Genomic DNA, 21,770 nt, shown 5'->3' on the forward strand with positions numbered 1-21,770 from the left:
GGAAAAAAAATCACATGAGTTAGAAATTTTACAGATTGTAAACTTCAATAGCAAAATTTCATCGAACAATTCACCTGCAATACTGAAATCAGTTCTAAACTAGTATTTATAGACCAATTATATTTATGATGGAATACCACTATAAAATAATAAATAACTCATCTGGTGCTGCGACCAAAAGTCTCGAACAAGACCTTATCTAACTTAGATTTAGAAAAAAGTAGATTTTAGAATTAGACAACTGCAAAATTGCAAAAATGCTAGACGAAAGAGATAATTTAACAAAAATGTCTCTACGTCTCATACCAAAAATACCAGGTATTGAAAGAAGACCAAGATTCTGGCGCTAAAGGCAATCAGGAATCGAACCACTCTGCTACATGATATTACGATGGAAACCGGAACAAAATTTTGTATTCAGAATGATTTATGCAGTAATTTTAAACTTTCATTTACTGACATGAATATAATTTGAAGAAACCCTTCAACAACATTATTGGTGCTAAACCTGCTATCTATCTAAAAACGACTGATAAAATCAACACAAGTCGTTCCCCCCAAAAGTCTGCAGTAAGTCATAAAAATTTTATAAATAAATTATTAAATACAAAATACGAAAATCAGATAGAACAAAAATCATTTTTTTCATAAATTATTTGAGTTTTCTCATCCCAGCTTCATCATCTAAAACATAACAGCAACAATTCAAGAAACTAATCTCATCAAAACCTTAACTTTAAAATCTCAAAGTCGTCTATTAAAACTTATCTAGCCTTATCCTTGTTTTCAATACGCTACTTTTATGCAGTAAACATATCATCAATGCTTTCCTTGGATCTTTCATTTTAAATTTAACCTATAATTAATTTAATTTATTATTGATCATCAAGGCTTTCCTTGGATTAAAATCAGAGTAATTTTGTTCTCCCCTTCCCACAATTTCAAAGTGTCAAACGACTTTAAACGTCGAATCACTACCCAATCCTTATTATCGACCCAGGACTAACAGAAATTTTGAAAAAACTAACCATTTTAAATAGCATAACATCATAACAAAACAAAAACAAATTATAAAAAAACGATGTTCAAAATGAAGAAACGCAGTCTCAGAATCAGAAACAAACACAATACAGGAACTTCAAAATTAAAAAGACTCGACAAAAAAAATAACCCAATAGACGACCAGATATATTTTTCCGACTCAGAAGCCACAACACCATCATCAAAACAAGGAAAACGCAAAACAAAAATTCATTTATCAACAAACCAATACGTCTACATAATTGGAATTAACCAATAAGGCATATTGAATGTTACACACTGACAGTTTTACAAACAAAACCTGATCGAGTACAACAAAAAATTCTACAATAATTCGATACTCCCATTTTTCAAAAAACCACAAAATGATCACGCACGAGGACAATTACAATTTTGTTACAACTTATTTGCAAATCTATTCGAAAAAGGAAATAGCTCATGTTAAAAGCATTTTCTTAAGTAGAAAAAAACTATAAATCCTTGACCACTATCTCAAAGATATATGTAATATCATATCATACTATGGTATATTTACAAAAGAAATTGAATCACCAAAACCAAATCACATGAGACACCAAATACAAACAGACGATATAGATATAGAATTCCCAAAAGTTTTTACTGATTATATTTAAAAAATGCTTCACCAAAATTCTCAAAGAGCAAATTCAATATTCACAAACGATATATTTTTAATTATCTATAGCTATCTGTCCATAATAGAATCAAGAAAAACACAAAGTAAGTCGCCAACTCAAAAATCCTGACATACAGCTGTAAGACAAGAAATGCTAAGCACGATCTACAAAAGATACTAGCATGGTTTTCAATTGATTATTTTGTCCATAACATCTATCTCATATCACTAGCAAGAAAAAGTTTTTGACCACAAAATTCAGATGATGAAACTATATTGGCAGATGAAAAAGATTATGTTTGGGTTCCTGAAAGGTCTCGTCCCTTATTTATTAATATACTAACTGATATATCAAGTCAAGCAATTACCAAAACTTCCATCAAAAGAGGTTACGTTAGAATAACTCCACTTACTAATGATGCAACGCCCTTAAATTATTATTCATTATTCACTGACAGACCAGGAAACAATAGTTTGAATTCTACATTTATTAATACACAAGAAAATTTAAACGGAACAAAAAATCTTACGAAACATGATATTCAAAATCATCAAAACAAGGAAAACGCAAAACAAAAATTCATTTATCAACAAACCAATACGTCTACATAATTGGAATCAACCAATAAGACATATTGAATGTTACACACTGACAGTTTTACAAAAAAAAACATGATCGAGTACAACAAAAAATTCGACGATAATTCGATACTCCCATTTTTCAAAAAACCACAAAAAGATCCCGCACGAGGACAAGTACAATTTTGTTACAACTTATTTGCAAATCTATTCGAAAAAGGAAATAGCTCATGTTAAAAGCATTTTCTTAAGTAGAAAAAAAACTACAAATGCTTGACCACTATCTCAAAGATATATGTAATATCATATCATACTATGGTATATTTACAAAAGAAATTGAATCACCAAAACCAAATCACATGAGACACCAAATACAAACACACGATATAGATATAGAATTCTCAAAAGTTTTTACAGGTTATATTTAAAAAATGCTTCACCAAAAATCACAAAGAGCAAATTCAATATTCACAAACGATATATTTTTAATCATCTATAGCTATCTGTCCATATTAGATTCAAGAAAAACACAAAGTAAGTCGCCAACTCAAAAATCCTGACATACAGCTGTAAGACAAGAAATGCTAAGCACGATCTACAAAAGATACTAGCATGGTTTTCAATTGATTATTTTGTCCATAACATCTATCTCATATCACTAGCAAGAAAAAGTTTTTGACCACAAAACTCAGATGATGAAACTATATTGGCAGATGAAAACGATTATGTTTGGGACCCTGAAAATTCTCGTCCCTTATTTATTAATATACTAACTGAAATATCAAGTCAAGCAATTACCAAAACTTCCATCAATAGAGGTTACGTTAGAATAACTCCACTTACTAATGATGCAACGCCCTTAAATTATTATTCATTATTAACTGACAGACCAGGAAACAATAGTTTAAATTCTACATTTAATATTACACAAGAAAATTTAAACGGAACAAAAAATCTTTTAAAAAAATGATATTCAAACTCCATCACAATGAAGAAATAGTTGAAAAAAAAACCAGCAACAAAGCATTTTCCCTATACACCCTATACTTACGACTCCAAAAAACAAAAAAAGAGCATTTCCACAAACAACTATACAACCCACAGTAAAACCTTCCGTTATTCCAAAATATTCACAAATGGACTATCAAACATTTAAACTAGTAACGCCATCAAGACTAACAAATAAACGAAAGACGTCTAATAGAAACAATTTCTCAGATCATAATATAGTAATTTTGCAAAATCCAAAACAGCAAAACCCCCCAATATGAGTAGTCAAAATCAACTACAACCACACAACTATAATTAAAATGTACCACAACAAGCCTCTCACACAAAAATCTTTAACGATCATCAACGAGCTACACTAAACTGTAGAGAAAATTATCCACTTTTTCAACAAAATAAAAACATGTCAAGAACAAACACCATATTAGGAATCAACCACATTACTCAGAAGATCAAGAATACTATCATTAAAATCGACGACGGTTCAATACAAATCAGCAAAACAATAATTGGAATATTGATCAGCCAGACCCTTTCTATCAAACATATCTTTTCGAACCATATACATGAAACAAACAAACATGACAAACAAGGCATCATCCAACGTCAAACAATAACAACTTTCATTCACAAAACACAGTAAATATACAAAATTACCAACCAACTCAAATGCAAAATGAAATCCCACTACCGTAATAACTACAACAACTCCAAATAACAAAATCTCAACTTACAATTTTTTTCTCAAATACCAAATGCCGCACAATACAATCGCTACAAATGACTATGAATCCATACCTTATGAGTAGATCCTCTATAGCTTCAAATAAGCAAATAATGGTATTCACAGGAACAGATCCCAAATTCTCAGTAGAAGATTATTTAAATGCAGTCAAAGCCAATTTTATTTCAAATATAGGACCTGAACCAGGAAATACGCCACGCAATAGGATAATCAGAAATAACCACAAAAACATAAAGCACCAAATAAATCAATTTACCAGTACATGAAAAAAGACCAAAATTCACCAAACAAAAACCTTTATAGTAACAATAGTTCAGGAAAACCACTTCCTGATAATTATAATACCTCTAGACAACAATCAGCCTACAGATATAACTATCGTGGAAGATCTCCAGATCAAAGAAATTCACAGAATTTCTCAAAAAACAGATACAGTCGATCAAACAGTCAGAACAATCAGTATCGAAACAACTATTCAAGATCAAACTCAAATAGAAGTATTCAAGATTAAATTTTTAAAATTATAACAGAAATTGTTTAAACACAAAATCCCGAAACATATTATATTCAAAAGATCATTCTAGAAATTCCTCATACAATAGAAACAGAAACTATTCAAATCATAGGAATAGACTATATCAAAATAACAGATCACGAAACTATTCAAACTGAAGAACAAACTATGATAATTATCACAAAAGATCACTTGACAATTCTCAGAATAGATATTATAATTTTTCAAAGCGTCAAAAAATTTGTTTTCAATCAACGCATAGAAATAATACACAATATCAAAACTCACAACAAAACTATAGAAGCAGTACACCTAAGCATAAATATAAGTTAACCAAATACAATCAACTGAAGAAAATCAATCACAGCCTCCCCGTATTGATAACACAGAAAACACAGAACTACAACTAAATCACATAAATTGCAAAACCACATATGATAAGAGCGAAACAGAAAAATACGCTTTCAATAAACATGCTTCAGATTGAAAAAGAACACGAAACACCAACAGAATCAAAATAAAAACAAAACAAAAATAATCGTTTCCAAAATCCTGATAATACTAAAAAAAACAGACCCTACTGAACAAGAACTTAAAGGAAGTTCAAGAATAAATAATTTATATCAGAATACAACAAATAAAATACAACTACCCAAAGAAAAAGTTTGGACAATCTCACTTCTCTTAGAAAGTCTAAAAAGAAAAGATTTTCAATCACCAGACCTCGAAATTGATTTTTTATTAGACTCAGGAGAAGAATCAAATATAAAAAATATTCCCACATGAATTGAAATAGAAACTTTACATCCAAAACTAATGTTCTCAAAAATCTCAAGCGCATTAGCTACAGCTTACGGATCAAGTTTAACAAATTTTGGAAAAATCCAGTTGTTCCTTCTTCCCACTCAAACAATGGAACAGAATATACTTTTAATTAAACCTTTCCAACAAAAATTCCATATCACAGATATAGAACACAAAATCGTTGGAATGCCATTTGTTACTAAATGTATTCCCAGTATTAGTATTCTAAACAGCAAAATACATATAAAAGACAAATATACAAGAATGAAAAACCCATCAATTACATACTTTCGAAGGTTAATTAAACAACAACCATTTTTCTCCAAATTCTATCCTATATATAACCAAGAACGAAAAAACATCAAACCAGTAGCAGGATATGTATAATTTTTTCAGTAAGTCAAGTCCATCAACATAACATGAAACAAACAAACAACTACTATATATGTCAGACCTTGAATTCAAGCCAATTAATAAATTGTTTTGATTAACAATCTCATCCATTAAATACAAAATCATATATAATTTCCTTACATGTATGCAATAATTCTCCAAGCAAACTAACCTTACCTTTAAGACTTTTAGGTTTTTTTGAAACTAATGCAACAACTTCTCCCACAATAGAAACAGCATATAGAGTTAATAGTGTTTTAAAACTATCGAATATATGTCAATCAACAGTTCTTATTGAAGAATTATCAATAAATAATATATTAAGTGATTTAAAAAAAAACACAGACTATCTAAAAAACCACCCTATTTTAACCCAACATTTCACGTATCAAAATATACCACTGAACATCAAAAACTCCTTACAATGTTAAATTTTCAACACTCTCAAACCCAATGGCTTAGGTAACAACTAAACTCGATGTTGGGAAAGTAAATCTACCACTAGACCTACCTCTGAAACCTGACGCAGTTTTCAAAAAACAACGAGCAAATAAAGTCTCAGTTTACTTACAAGATAAAGAAACTAGGCATACTGGATCAATACGAAACTATTTCCCCAGTAAATAAAGATGAACAACCAAAAGAAAAGACTTTCATAAATCGCGTTATTATTTTAGCGTAAAGAGAATCAATGAAAACTGTTTTAGACGCAAGATACCTCAATTCAATCTTTGATGAATCTAAATGTATTTGGCCCATAGAATCATTTCAAGAAATTCTCCCAAAAATAAACGGAAAGTACTTTACAACAGCTGACATGAACAGCGCATTCAACCAAATGCCACTAGATGAACAATCACGACGTTTAGCACAATTCGTTATTGGAAACAATCAATACTAATTTAATAGATTTTCTATGGATTTTCCAAAGGACCAGCAGCATTCTCAGCATTAATGAGCAAAATGTTTTGACCACTCATTCTCAGTCAAATTGTCATAACATTATGCAATCACTGACAAAAAAGGAAATGTTTAATGTCTAATAATACTTAAAGAAAACATGAAAGCAGCCCCGGATAAATCACATTTTTTTCTCATCCGTGTAAACTTCCTTTGACATATTAATAAAAGATATACGATAACTCCATTAAAATGCCGCAACCATCAACCCTCATCAAATAAAAAGACAATCAAAGAATTAAATACGTCTATAAGTAAATACGTCTATAAATTGCAACTATATTTAAGACCATTTTATGAAATTCTCAGACAGCAAAATAATTTTGAATGGACAACATAACATCAGAAACGATTTGAAGAAATAAAAACACTCCTCATTGAAGAAATATCAACTATTATTCCAGATCCAGACCAACCATTTTATGCTATGTGCGACGCCTCAATTTTTGGCATCGGCGCAGCATTATTACAATCACACAGTGGAGCAAACAAAATGAATCTTATTTCAGCAAACTCAAGACTATTTACACAAGCTGAACTTGGACTCTCACTCTCTACACTTACGATAGAATGCAAGGCTATATTATACACTCTCACAGAATATGAATTTTTAAAACTTCGATCAAAAAACCCAACAGTTTTAATTACAGACCATAAACCTATAATTTTTCTCTTAACACCAAAAACAAATCCAATTCACAGAGATTATGGATTTCCATTCTTTTCAATGCAATTTCCAAATCTACGTATAGTTGGGAAAGCAGGAAAAAATCTTGCATTACCAGACACACTCAGTCGAAATACACCACCTGAAATATTAACAAGAAAAACAACAGAAGAAATACCACAGGTTATTAAGTTTTTTCATGCAAAAGACGAAACATCACCACGACTAGAATGCAAGTTTGCAGTGAAATCAGGCGTTGATCAAGCACAAATAAATCAATTAAAACACTTTCCAATATATTTACAGTGCCAAAATTATCACTACGAAATAGACCTATAAAGAAACTCTACATTTAAACCAATGCCATACTCATCATGGATCAAAAACAAAACACAACATAAATCACTCGGACAAAAAATGTACAGGGTAGACATATTCTCTTTAAGAGAAAAATAAAATCTAACTGATAGTATAAATCTATCAGGACACCCAGATACCGATTCAAAATACACAATAAATCAAGTTTTTAATCTACATGACACCCTAGATAACATACCTCTTTAACAAAATAGAAATTGAAAACATTTTTTTACCGAATACAGAGAAATCAACACTTGAACTGCTACAAAAAAAACGAAAAACTTACCCAGTCAATAGAAAATCAAAGTCTTGGCCGAGTTATAGAACAAAACCCATATCACAATTCTAGGAAACAAAACATTACTTAGATACTTTAGAAAATTCGATAATATATCTATAAATGGGAATACAATTACTTTAGAATACCAAACATCTGATTTAAAAGTACCCTGTTTAGCATCAAGTATGATACTCCTAGCATTTCACACTCCACATTCCTTAAACACTAAAGGACATGCATGATCAGAAAAATCATACTCAAACTTTATTCAAAATTTTTACATTCAAAATGCAACGAGTTGGATCAAAAGTTTATGCAATGATTGCATAACATGCCAGTTAAGTAAACCATAAAAACATCAAAAACAAATAGCAGAAAAACAAGATTTCAATGGAAAAGTTTATATTTTTACCACAGAATCTCATTGGATACAAAAGGACCAATATCACCCTCTTCAGAAGGAAACTCATATATAAAGGTCATAGTTGACGCATTTACACACTACGTAGCACTCAACCCAGTGTCTCATTGTAATGCCTATTATGCATATTTCAAAAATCCTTGTCACCAATAACGGCACTGAATTCGTGAAAAATGAAATATGCACGAACATCTCATGCCCCTTGGACTAATGGTTTAGTCGAAGGAATGAACCGTTTACTACATGAATGTATCATAAATGGAAACGATACAAAATATTCTAAATGGTCAACAGATGTAAAATTTTTCCCCTTAGCTTACAATTCACAGATAACAACAAACTTAGGACTATCACCTCATGAAATGGTTTTTAATCAAAAACCACGGAAACCAATAATTTTCATGGCAAAATCCTCAAAAAACCCACCAAAATCTACCATTACATACACACGATGAAGATCATTTTCATCACCCACAAATTTTAAAATTAGCTTAAACCACACATACTGAACGGATTTTAAACAGAAATAAAGAACACAATGAAATTTATCGAAAATAGCTAAAAAACAATTACAAAGACAGAATGTTCAATTCCGAATAAATTCACGGTTCACACCAGCTACAAATTTAAAAATAGGAAAAACTGTCCGAATCCAAAATTTTGTAACACAAAGAAGAATATCTGAAAAAGTACAACCAATCCAAAAAGGACCATTTCAAATCATTGACAAACCCACTGATATAACATATTATTTAATTGATTGAAATAAAAAAGAAGTTTTTCAACATAGAAACAATCTTTTACCCTATTACCCAAAAGAATACGCTCTTTGCAAGCTAACCCACTTATAGACCTTTACAGGACTCAAAGTTGTTCACGTCAACTCAGACAATAACCAAAAACAAACAAATGACGCAAAATGTTCGCCACAGTTATCGGATAAGGAAAATGGAAAATGTCCGATAAAAATCCCAAGATTCAAGCAATAAACAATTATCGCAGAAACAAAGAAAAACCAAAAATTAGACGAAAACATTTTACCACAAGAAATAAACGAAAAATTTCAACAACGTCAATCATCGCGACTTCGAAAACAGCCACGAAAAGATTACAAAACCTTCATTGGACCATCTGAAATATTCATCAAAATTTAATTCCGAAAACCCCTTTCTAATTAAGTAACCATTTTTACACTTTCAGAAAAATAACAAACCTTTCTTCTCTTTTCGAAATTCACGATGACACTGGGATGAATTTTAGAAATGAACAATTAGTTTAACTTAAGCCAACAACTAGTTCAAATTTAGCCAATGAGAAACTATCTAAAGATCACCTCATTCGGACACCACTTCTTTAACCGACCCTTTGCAGACTTAAAGCATATCTGAAAAAATAACCAAAAGAACTCCAGGTCAAAATTAGGCAACAACCTCATATTGGACAACCGAAATAAACAATATCTAAATATTACAACCCACCCCTATCAACTAGTACAAAGATCAACAATATTGTCCCAACTTACACTCCAAAATTGCCTTGAGGAAAAATGTTGAAAATTAGCCGAGGGTAAAAATAGGACATGATCATTTAGTCTAAAGTACGAATAACCCCTGAATACCCCCGATCATCCCATAAATAAAAACAAAACTAGAAACATAATTCTTAGACAATCAGACTTCTTTTTACCAAAAATAGCCTAAATCCGCCCACTTGTCGAAAATTATTAAACAACCCGACCACACTCAATTTTAGCCTCGAAAAGTAAAAAATAGTTCGGCAAGAACGAATCATTTCTCAAACGCTTCTTTCAAAATCAGTCAAACATCTCAAAATCAAAACTTCGAAACATTTTTCACTTCTATCAATTTTTTTTTCAAATCAATATATTTTTTTATTTTAGACAGTTTTGAAATATCTCCCTTTCTTTTCATTGTTTTTGCTGTTTTTTCAAGTTTTTCTATTCAATACACAAAACCTACCTCAATTTTGCAAAAATTCTTGACCACCTCTTCGGGTACGACATTTCAAAAACTATCTAAATGTTAAGACATCTATTCAAGAAAAAAGACATTTATTTTTCTTTTTTGTGATATTTTTCACATTTTTAATATCCCTAATTGTGACAATATGCAAACGTAAGAAAAATAAAAAAAAAATTTTGCATTAGCAACAATACTTTTTAATAATTTTTATAAAAGAATATTATATCAACATAAATTTTCTTCATTGGGAAAAAAAATTCGAAGAACTTTTCAAAATTGCTACTCAACAACCCACACAACAGTCCCCACCGACTACGACATCCCAGGAATCTCCAAAAACACCAACATCCAGTCAGACAAATCACCATCAATCGTCAACACGTATTTCATTTCAAGAAAATCCATATACATTTAAGGAAAAACTTTCACTATTATCAGAACCTTTAGAACCTGTAGTTCGCCACGCATCCCTGAGCGAACCACAATACGAACCGAAATATAATATATACCCTTCTCTACAGCAAGACCCGAATAGAACAAGACATTCTAGTCAAAACAAAGGTACATTGAAAATAGATAGACAAGTCCTTTTTAATATATCCTCATCGCCAATCCCAAATCCTCTAGATCTTTCCAGTAGTACAATTCAAAGTACCCATCCACCATTGCAATCTACCTCACAATAAAATACTCGAACATACTATCGGATTACCTAGGATCAACTCCCACATCCGAACAATTTTGTGAAATTCCTTCTAACCCCCCAACTTCAACGCAACGTCTCCCACATTGGATGACACAAGCTTTCACTCAAGTTGAACCAAACTTGGTAAACGACCCTATCCAAATCTCATCGGATACATCTTTGTCATTCTCAGAAACCCTCTCACTTTCTTCAACCCCTTCAATAAATCGAACCCCAACAACATCATTTCCTCCAAATTTCCCTACAAATTCAGACGGCAGATATAAAGAACATTTAACCAATAATATAACCCTCCGATTAGATCGGAATACATTCGTAGCAACCCCCCATTTTTTTACCAATATCTTGACAGTAACCAAATACATAATTGGGCAATCAACAGATTACAATATCGACACGATTTTCACATAACATACAGGAAAACAACATACAAATCCTTACACAAGACAATCTGCAAAACTGAATTCGAAATTTTAAAAATTTAAACAATTAAGAACATCATCCTCTCCCCTTAGCCCCACCAATTAAAACACCTTACTCACTACCTCCCCCATTTATCACAACAGAAATTATCTATAAATACAATTGTTATACAAAAGAGACACTTGGATACATCACATTCTATAATCCATATTCAGGACTATCCTACAAATGTGATTTTTAATAATCCTTCTCCTTCAAACCCTCCCCCCTTTTACTTTTTCAGTACCATCAAATCATAAAAACCCTTCTCCTCGTACAGGACCGCAAAGTTTACTAGTCACACACTATGTTTGTGAAGAAAATGAACAAAAAACACTACAAAGCTACGCCATAAACCAAGCAACTCAATGCAAATCTGAACCACAAGAAATAGTAACAACAAATAAAGTAGCAACACCTTATTCAAAAACTAGAGCCACAATCTTAACAGGATACAAATTCGCAGCAGCCTTCTCTTAAAAAATTTAAATTGTTCCCAAGACTCAAATGGAATCAAAAATAGACTTGATCCTGAATCTTTCCATCAAAGTAATATAGAAAGACTCATACATCTTAGCCCTGAAAATTGTAAAAACGAACTTCCTCGATTGACATCCAGCACAAATAAAGGCTTAAACGGAAAATTTGTACATTTTCAAGTTTTTCCAGACTCTGCACATTAAGTGGAACTTGAAGGATACCAAGGTCATTTAAAATTAGACGATATATACCCGTTCCACGGCAAACATGGACAATTAACATATGATCTCCATGATAAAAATTGGATACCACACATTGGAATAAACAATCCTTTTAATGGCAAAGCTGACACAAAAAACAAAAGACATCAAAATTTTTTTTTTTCGATTGGGAAATCCAATGAGAAAAAGTCGAACAAACCCAATATTTAAAAGACGACACCAAAAATTATCAAGGAATGCGATTACTTTGTAAAAATGAATAAGAATATTGCGATCCAACAACAAGAACACAGGCAACTATTGTTTGGTTCCCCGAAGACACATGTAACTTCAAGTTGCAAGAATACACACAAAAATGATAGAATCTCATCAAAAACACTTTATTAACTCCAATCCTTATGATAAAGTAAACCCTAAACAATAATCGTTTCAACAAAATCATTAATATAGAAAATAAAATGACACGTTTTCAATCTACGCAGAAACAGAACTCGCTCGCAAATATAGCACTCCACTTTATAAAACCCAATACTCCGAAATTCTTGTCGAGTACAAAAAAAGTTTTGTCATGAATACAGGAAAATTCATCATTAATCCATATCCATTATATCACAATAAAAATGACGAAAATTCATACCTCCCAGTAACATTTCTGAAAAACACATGAACACCTGGTGGAACATTTTGACCACAAGACAAAAGCAGTACACGTTTACAAGAATTATCACTTATGAACAATACCTATTTTGGCGCAATTCACTAAGACATCCACTTAGACTTGAAATTGGACTACACATTAAGTAGGATTTTTCAGGAATTGTCACTATCAGAACTAGAAACGTTTCATCACTAATGTGAACTTGAACGAACACAATTGTTACAATCACTTGCACTTGCACTATTAAAAATTCCTCGCGCAGGATATTTGTTGTCAGGAAATAGATCAAATTTTTTTGACGACGAAGGAAATATATTGTGTTATTACACATGTACGAAAAAAATAACACCATTTTATCTGTTTAAAGACAAAAGATGTTACAAAAGAATCACCATATTCTACAAAAAGAAAGTACATTTCATTGACACACTTTCTAGAAACAAACTTTTGGGATACAACTGTCCCTTGGGGGTCTGAAAATGGCCACAATATTGTACAGTTAAACCCTGACCAAGACAAATACTACCTACTCACACCATATCCAACACTCATGCCACCATTAAAAAAAATTTCACCGAAAAGTATCAGAGCTATTGCTAGAAATCCAAATATAGATTTACAATCAATATGTATGTACTCTAGATCAGATATACAACATCAGATCCGCACACAAAAAACTCGAGTTATCCACAGAGTCCAGTTAATCACATAATGGCCCAGCAACCAAATGTAGAACAAATATATAAATAAATCAAATCATAGAACAGCTACATACCACTAATTCCGTTCTCAGAACAAACATTTTTCTAGGTCACGATGAGTCGCCAGATTGGATCCCTCAACCGTTCCCTTTCTTATTCATCCAATCTCCAACGTCACCATACAAACATGTCAATTTCTGATTTCACTCCCTTTCTTGTACCATCATGCACTAATAATTCAACAAGCATGGATTCAGATGACAGTTTCTCATACCATCTCACAATTTGACAGTTCTTATATTTAAACCCCAGATGAAATTGCAGATTCCGAGCATAGCCCATCCACTTTTTCCCAACCCCCCCCCCCCCCTTTCAACCACTCCATACCCCAATTCATGATGAACCTTCCTCATTCCCTTCTTCCTACACTGATGCAACTCCACTTTTCTCCCCAATGACCAGCGACCCACCGAACCCCCATAGCCCCGTTGATGAAGAACTCGAAAATGAATTAGACAATTTTATAACCCTACAACAACAGCTTCAGAACCCCAACAAACTAACAATCCACCACCTATCACAAACCATGACATCCTCCGAATCCTTCAAACAGGCATCCACTACTGAAGAAACCCGATTCCACCGAGTATTTAAACGCAAACATCCCAACGCCCAAATGCCCCTATCCCTCGTCCACCTCGAATGTTTTCAGTTCACCCTGTTCACAACAACACAAAGGAATTCCTACAAGTGTGCTTACCATTTTTTCCAGGATACACTTACTATCAAACTAATACTAACAACGATCAACGAACTTAAGTTAACGAACATGCCTTGTTTCCCACATTTTCATATACCTCATACTATCCTTTCAGTAACCCCATGTCAATCCCATTATATAATAACCCAGACGACAATGAGTTCTGTCACACTCGATTACATCACCTAACCACAGCAATTGAGGAAAAACAATTCAAAACCATCGGACTAACCCAAACACTAAATAGATTTTTTGTAATAAAAGCAAACCGATTTTTCATTAACCATTATCATCACGCTATTGCACGATATATGGAAGATACCTTTTTAGAAACGATACTAACGCAAACTACCAACTAACTGATTTTTTTTAAAAATCTCGTTATGTATTTGTGATTAACTGCAAGAATAAAAAATTCAATCATATTATATCCACAGCACTTCGCGACATAAAAGCCTACAACCCCTTTTTTATGAAATTCAACCATTTCTCAGTAACGTTCAATTTTCTAACACCAAAAGAACGCAATTTATACTGCTCACATCAAATAATGTTACGCGAAAAACAAACTCATATATAGACTTATTATAAATTTATCCAACACCGCTACACAACTGATACACCATCACGAAAACCACAACATCGATTTACCCTTCGATATACTACACCCTTCTTCTTAAATTTCACATGCTGTAAAAAAGACACTAATAAGCAAGGTTTGATCAGAAATTACGACGCTATAAGACAAATGTACATATTTTGCCCACGAACCAGAACTTTCAACATTGATGAATCCAGTCCACTAATTGTCCACGACGAATATATACAGCCCGTCGAAGTCCCAATCTTGGAATATATTCACAACAATAATTATAATCATAAATTTTAGAATCTAATCCAAAACATACCGCACGAATTCTCACTAAGTAGCGAAGAGCAAAAGATCATCAAAGCACTGGAACTCCTATGGCCTCTACTGCAAATTAAAAACATCACCTGCTTGCTTGCTAAACTCCTAACATCATCAGACACTTTTCACAAAATTTTCCTAAAAGGCTTTTTTGCCGACGATGATTAAGTAAAATCAAGTATTTGTAGCTAATAACTTTCAAAATACAACAAACCATTCTTTTTGAAGGTTTGATTTTTGTTTTTAGATTTCATCACACAATCAACTAAAACAAATAAAAAAATAAATAAAAAATTGAAAAATCTTTTCTAGAAATTTTAAACTTATTTTAACAAATTGCAGTATATGAAAGCAGTAAAAATCACCTCCAAATAGCAGTAAGTCCATTAATAGTCCCCAATGCAATAAATTCATAAATAATCCTCCAAACCAGTAATTTCGGTTTTAACAAGCAGTAATTTAAGAAATTATTTTCCCCAAAAAGTAGTAAAATAATAGTTCAAAGTAGTAAATTCATACAAAATTGCAGATAAATTAGAAAAACTAACCTTTTTACCAGACATTTTTTTAAAATAAATTTGAATCATTTATTCGCCCATAAATCACACACTCTTTCCACAATTGCACAGCTCGCCCACGAAGAAATGTTTAAATAATGAATTTTAAGTTTTAACTTTCACTGATATTAACTCTAACTAGTTTTCACACTTTTCAAATTTTCCTTTAGACTTCTGGTTGGAAGGAATTATTTAGTAAACTGAAAGACCATTGCAGCTTATTAACGACACAAAACCACAAACTAATAGCATGACTAAGAAAGAAAAACCCAGGGTACCCAAACCAGATTAAAACCAGATTAAAACTGCGTAAATTATTCGTTTGAAGACCACTTTCAAGTTTTACCACAATCAAATAAAACACAAAAAAGTCGAAAATCAAACCCACACCAAAAGATTCTATTTTTCAGTAATAGACACAACCAAAACGAAAAAGAGAAAAACGAGTAATAAAAACGAAACAAAGGGTTGAGCACAAAAAGAGACTCTGCACAAAGAGACCGTAAAAATATACCCCACTCCTGGCCTCACCAACCAGAAGTACGTCATGAGCATTCTCTATAGCCGGCCTAACCAACCGCGCTACACCACACTTTGTGGACCACACTCTATTTTTGCCAAGAGTTGCTCTAGTGTCAGGCACTCTTAGAAAAAAACTAAAATGAAACGCTTTTGCGAAAACAATTAATAACAAATCATAACTAAAACTTAATTAATAAAAAGTAATTATATATGTAAACCATAAATGCAGTACAAATAGATTTCTCAGAGCCCAAGGAACGAGCAGCAAAGGAGATGACAACCCAATCACATTCCAACTTCCTTCTATGCAATTTGCTGCCTGAGGTCACTACACTCAAAGGATTTAAAGTATGGAATCAACATCACAGCAAAGGAAAACCATTGAACCAGACCAATGGCCATCTCGATGTTGACAACACGTACCAGTCCTAGTCACTTGGCACTTCACACTGAAAATTCAAACTTCACCCTGCACGTAGTCTCGCTCTAAACTTTACGAAATCAATACATCATTGCATCAATCAGAAGTCTTGCACAATAGCCCAAGACTACCACGATCATTGAGACCCTTCCAGAAACACGAACATAACAATCTTCCTCCGTCAAACACAAACAGCCACATTTATCCTTTCTCCAAGAAATCAATGCTCGCAACTTCAAAAACAAACTACATCATCTCGTCCTTCACTACGTCAAACAATTAAAAACTAAAAACTCTCTAAACCCCGGATGGGTGGAACCAGTTCTAAATTAGTATTTATAGATCAGTTATTTTTATAATGGATTATCACTATAAACTATTTATAACTAACTAATCATAATCCATCTCTAACTTTTACTCTTAATTGTAAGTGCTGAAACTACTTGTAGCTTCAGCACCAGAACAACTTGAGTAAAACTTAGAATATTGTTGATCTGCTCCTGGCAGCTAACTCGCATAAACCAGTATACACTAAATTTATTGAGACTAGGAGATTTAAGAGTAAGATTAAGATCGGTATTAGATTAAGAAGTTGCACGAATCTATCCGGCCGAAAATAAGATAGCGTGACGAGCAGACGGTGTACCTTATCTGAAATTACTCTATGAGTACAGTCATTAGTACATAACTCAATAAATTGAGCATAAAGAAATTTGGCAATAAAAAGACTTTAAAATTAAGCTTTTTTTGTATTCACACGGAATGCAAAATAGAAGAAATTCTGAAAAAATAAAGGAAGCCAAATAACTTGCTAAAGTAAGCCTCAATTGATTGGATTGAATTCTGTTTCAAATGTTTGCAGTGAAATAATTGAAAATAGATTAGCTAAACAGTTTTTCCAACAACATAAATTGAGGATGACTAAAATAAAAAAGTTTGCATGTTTTTTTTGCAAAAATTAGGAAAAAATGGCTTCTGATTTTCAAAATTTCCAACACCAACAAAACCAACCTATTAGCTTCAATTTTTCTATATCCTAGCCCATTGTAGCCTACAATGTAAAAAGTCCTAATTTGATCTTCAGTTTTTTTTTGTTTTTGCAATCTAGAATCAACCGTTACCGATCTAACGGCTGATTCATTTCCTAATGAAGAAACTTTATCTAAGTTCAGTTTTGAGTGAATCTTCTTAGAAGCAAAAATTTTTCACACTATTCTAATTTTTCGATCAGAATTTAGTTTATTTATAGATAAATGTAAAACAACACTACTGATATTTGCGCTTGTAAAAACAGAAAAATGAAAAATAATTCACTAACATTTAAGCATCAAACATTTTATAGAGCTAACACTTTAATGTTATAAAGCAGTTAAGTGTTAGTAGAATCTTGACCTCTGCTAAACTAACTTCTCGGGTTGACCAAAATTTGCCCTTTTTAAAACTTTTTAATGAGAATCTTACCACTTCTTACAAAACTAGGCTAAAAAAATATTACAAAATAGGGACTTTTTTGTGAGAAAATTGTAAGAAAGTGACTTTAATACAACAAAGATGTGATATAGGAGATTTTGTTACAAACATTTTTCAAGTTTTTTTGTTTGTTTATTGGAAAAAAGTTTTCCTACATCTATTTTGAAAATTTTTCACTTCTACAGAGTTTAATAACCGAAACTCAGATGCCAAACGAGTCGTTTTGCTATATGGGTTTACTGAAAAACCCAAAAATTCAATTAAAAAAATATTTTTTTTGCTATTAACTAGAATCTTTGTCGATGAGTACCTGAATCCCACATAAAACACGTTCGCAGCTTTATGACATCCTTGATCAAATTGATTTTTTTTTGTGTCCAAGTTATTTCAAACCGCAAATCACGTATAACCAGGAGACTCATTGAAAAACTCGAAGTGTCTTTTTTCAAAATGCCTACATTATGACCACTATCTAAAAACTTCTACCTGCACAAATAACTTTACAAATCCCGTAATAATTTCTAACTGCTAGTACGGTACAAACTTACATTCAACATTTTTTCGGAGATTTCTTTGAGTTTTGGAAAAGAAGTGTCCATCTTAGAACTTTTCCTATTAGGAAAGTTTAAGATAGCGGAAGTTTCCTACAAAACTTATAAGAAATTGTACGATAGTGATTTTTTTTTGTAAATTTGTCATCTCGGGTTACTTCAAAAAACCTAACTTTTCTCATTAATTTGTTTTTTAAACAAGGTAAGTTTTTTAAATATTCAATCTTATTTTTAAGCACTTTTTAAAAATTGTTTGTAAGAAAAATTATGTTGGAGAAATTTATCGGCCTAAGATAAGTCATCAAAACCCATTATTTCAATGCTGAAATCAGGAAAATTATTTGTAGTCTTTAATTTTTATCCAAAAGAAGCAAACAAAAGGAGCAGTTGATGGATTTCGATTTACATATTCTTTCATATAGTTCAAAAAACTAACCTGAAATTAAATTTTTTACTCACGTGTGTTAAACAATGTTTCTTCACAAACAATTGATTTATTAAAAGGGTCAAACCTTCGAGGACGGAATTTTTCAATTGCACACACAATTGAATCTTCAGATTTTTTCCATTAAATTTTTTCAGCCCACTAACGTAAATAAGAGGAACGCAAAGTTTTTTCAAAACAAAAGATTTCTAATTGACTTCTAAAAACTCTCTAAACCCCGGATGGGTGGAACCAGTTCTAAATTAGTATTTATAGACCAGTTATTTTTATAATGGATTATCACTATAAACTATTTATAACTAACCAATCATAATCCATCTCTAACTTTTACTCTTAATTGTAAGTGCTGAAACTACTTGTAGCTTCAGCACCAGAACAACTTGAGTAAAACTTAGAATATTGTTGATCTGCTCCTGGCAGCTAACTCGCATAAACCAGTATACACTAAATTTATTGAGACTAGGAGATTTAAGAGTAAGATTAAGATCGGTATTAGATTAAGAAGTTGCACGAATCTATCCGGCCGAAAATAAGATAGCGTGACGAGCAGACGGTGTACCTTATCTGAAATTACTCTATGAGTACAGTCATTAGTACATAACTCAATAAATTGAGCATAAAGAAATTTGGCAATAAAAAGACTTTAAAATTAAGCTTTTTTTGTATTCACACGGAATGCAAAATAGAAGAAATTCTGAAAAAATAAAGGAAGCCAAGCTAAAGTAAGCCTCAATTGATTGGATTGAATTCTGTTTCAAATGTTTGCAGTGAAATAATTGAAAATAGATTAGCTAAACAGTTTTTCCAACAACACAAATTGAGGATGACTAAAATAAAAAAGTTTGCATGTTTTTTTTGCAAAATTTAGGAAAAAATAGCTTCTGATTTTCAAAATTTCCAACACCAACAAAACCAACCTATTAGCTTCAATTTTTCTATATCCTAGCCCATTGTAGCCTACAATGTAAAAAGTCCTAATTTGATCTTCAGTTTTTTTTTTGTTTTTGCAATCTAGAATCAACCGTTACCAATCTAACGGCTGATTCATTTCCTAATGAAGAAACTTTATCTAAGTTCAGTTTTGAGTGAATCTTCTTAGAAGCAAAAATTTTTCACACTATTCTAATTTTTTGATCAGAATTTAGTTTATTTATAGATAAATGTAAAACAACACTACTGATATTTGCGCTTGTAAAAACAGAAAAATGAAAAATAATTCACTAACATTTAAGCATCAATCATTTTATAGAGCTAACACTTTAATGTTATAAAGCAGTTAAGTGTTTGTAGAATCTTGACCTCTGCTAAACTAACTTCTCGGGTTGACCAAAATTCGCCCTTTTTAAAACTTTTTAATGAGAATCTTACCACTTCTTACAAAACTAGGCTTAAAAAATATTACAAAATAGGGACTTTTTTGTGAGAAAATTGTAAGAAAGTGACTTTAATACAACAAAGATGTGATATAGGAGATTTTGTTACAAACATTTTTCAAGTTTTTTTGTTTGTTTATTGGAAAAAAGTTTTCCTACATCTATTTTGAAAATTTTTCACTTCTACAGAGTTTAATAACCGAAACTCAGATGCCAAACGAGTCGTTTTGCTATATGGGTTTACTGAAAAACCCAAAAATTTAATTAAAAAAATATTTTTTTTTGCTATTAACTAGAACCTTTGTCGATGAGTACCTGAATCCCACATAAAACACGTTCGCAGCTTTATGACATCCTTGATCAAATTGATTTTTTTTTGTGTCCAAGTTATTTCAAACCGCAAATCACGTATAACCAGGAGACTCATTGAAAAACTCGAAGTGTCTTTTTTCAAAATGCCTACATTATGACCACTATCTAAAAACTTCTACCTGCACAAATAACTTTACAAATCCCGTAATAATTTCTAACTGCTAGTACGGTACAAACTTACATTCAACATTTTTTCGGAGATTTCTTTGAGTTTTGGAAAAGAAGTGTCCATCTTAGAACTTTTCCTATTAGGAAAGTTTAAGATAGCGGAAGTTTCCTACAAAACTTATAAGAAATTGTACGATAGTGATTTTTTTTTGTAAATTTGTCATCTCGGGTTACTTCAAAAAACCTAACTTTTCTCATTAATTTGTTTTTTAAACAAGGTAAGTTTTTTAAATATTCAATCTTATTTTTAAGCACTTTTTAAAAATTGTTTGTAAGAAAAATTATGTTGGAGAAATTTATCGGCCTAAGATAAGTCATCAAAACCCATTATTTCAATGCTGAAATCAGGAAAATTATTTGTAGTCTTTAATTTTTATCCAAAAGAAGCAAACAAAAGGAGCAGTTGATGGATTTCGATTTACATATTCTTTCATATAGTTCAAAAAACTAACCTGAAATTAAATTTTTTACTCACGTGTGTTAAACAATGTTTCTTCACAAACAATTGATTTATTAAAAGGGTCAAACCTTCGAGGACGGAATTTTTCAATTGCACACACAATTGAATCTTCAGATTTTTTCCATTAAATTTTTTCAGCCCA

At 31.7% G+C, this 21,770-nt stretch overlaps 1 protein-coding gene across 1 annotated transcript in view; it reads right to left on the reverse strand.

Annotated features, from left to right (window-relative positions):
- LOC134848070 (acetylcholine receptor subunit beta-type acr-3-like) overlaps positions 1-21,770 on the reverse strand; it is a 39,964-nt gene that overhangs the window by 6,915 nt on the left and 11,279 nt on the right. The gene's annotated exons all lie outside the window — the stretch shown is intronic.

Source organism: Symsagittifera roscoffensis, chromosome 6 (assembly GCF_963678635.1).
Source record: "Symsagittifera roscoffensis chromosome 6, txSymRosc1.1, whole genome shotgun sequence".
Lineage (NCBI taxonomy): Eukaryota > Metazoa > Xenacoelomorpha > Acoela > Convolutidae > Symsagittifera > Symsagittifera roscoffensis.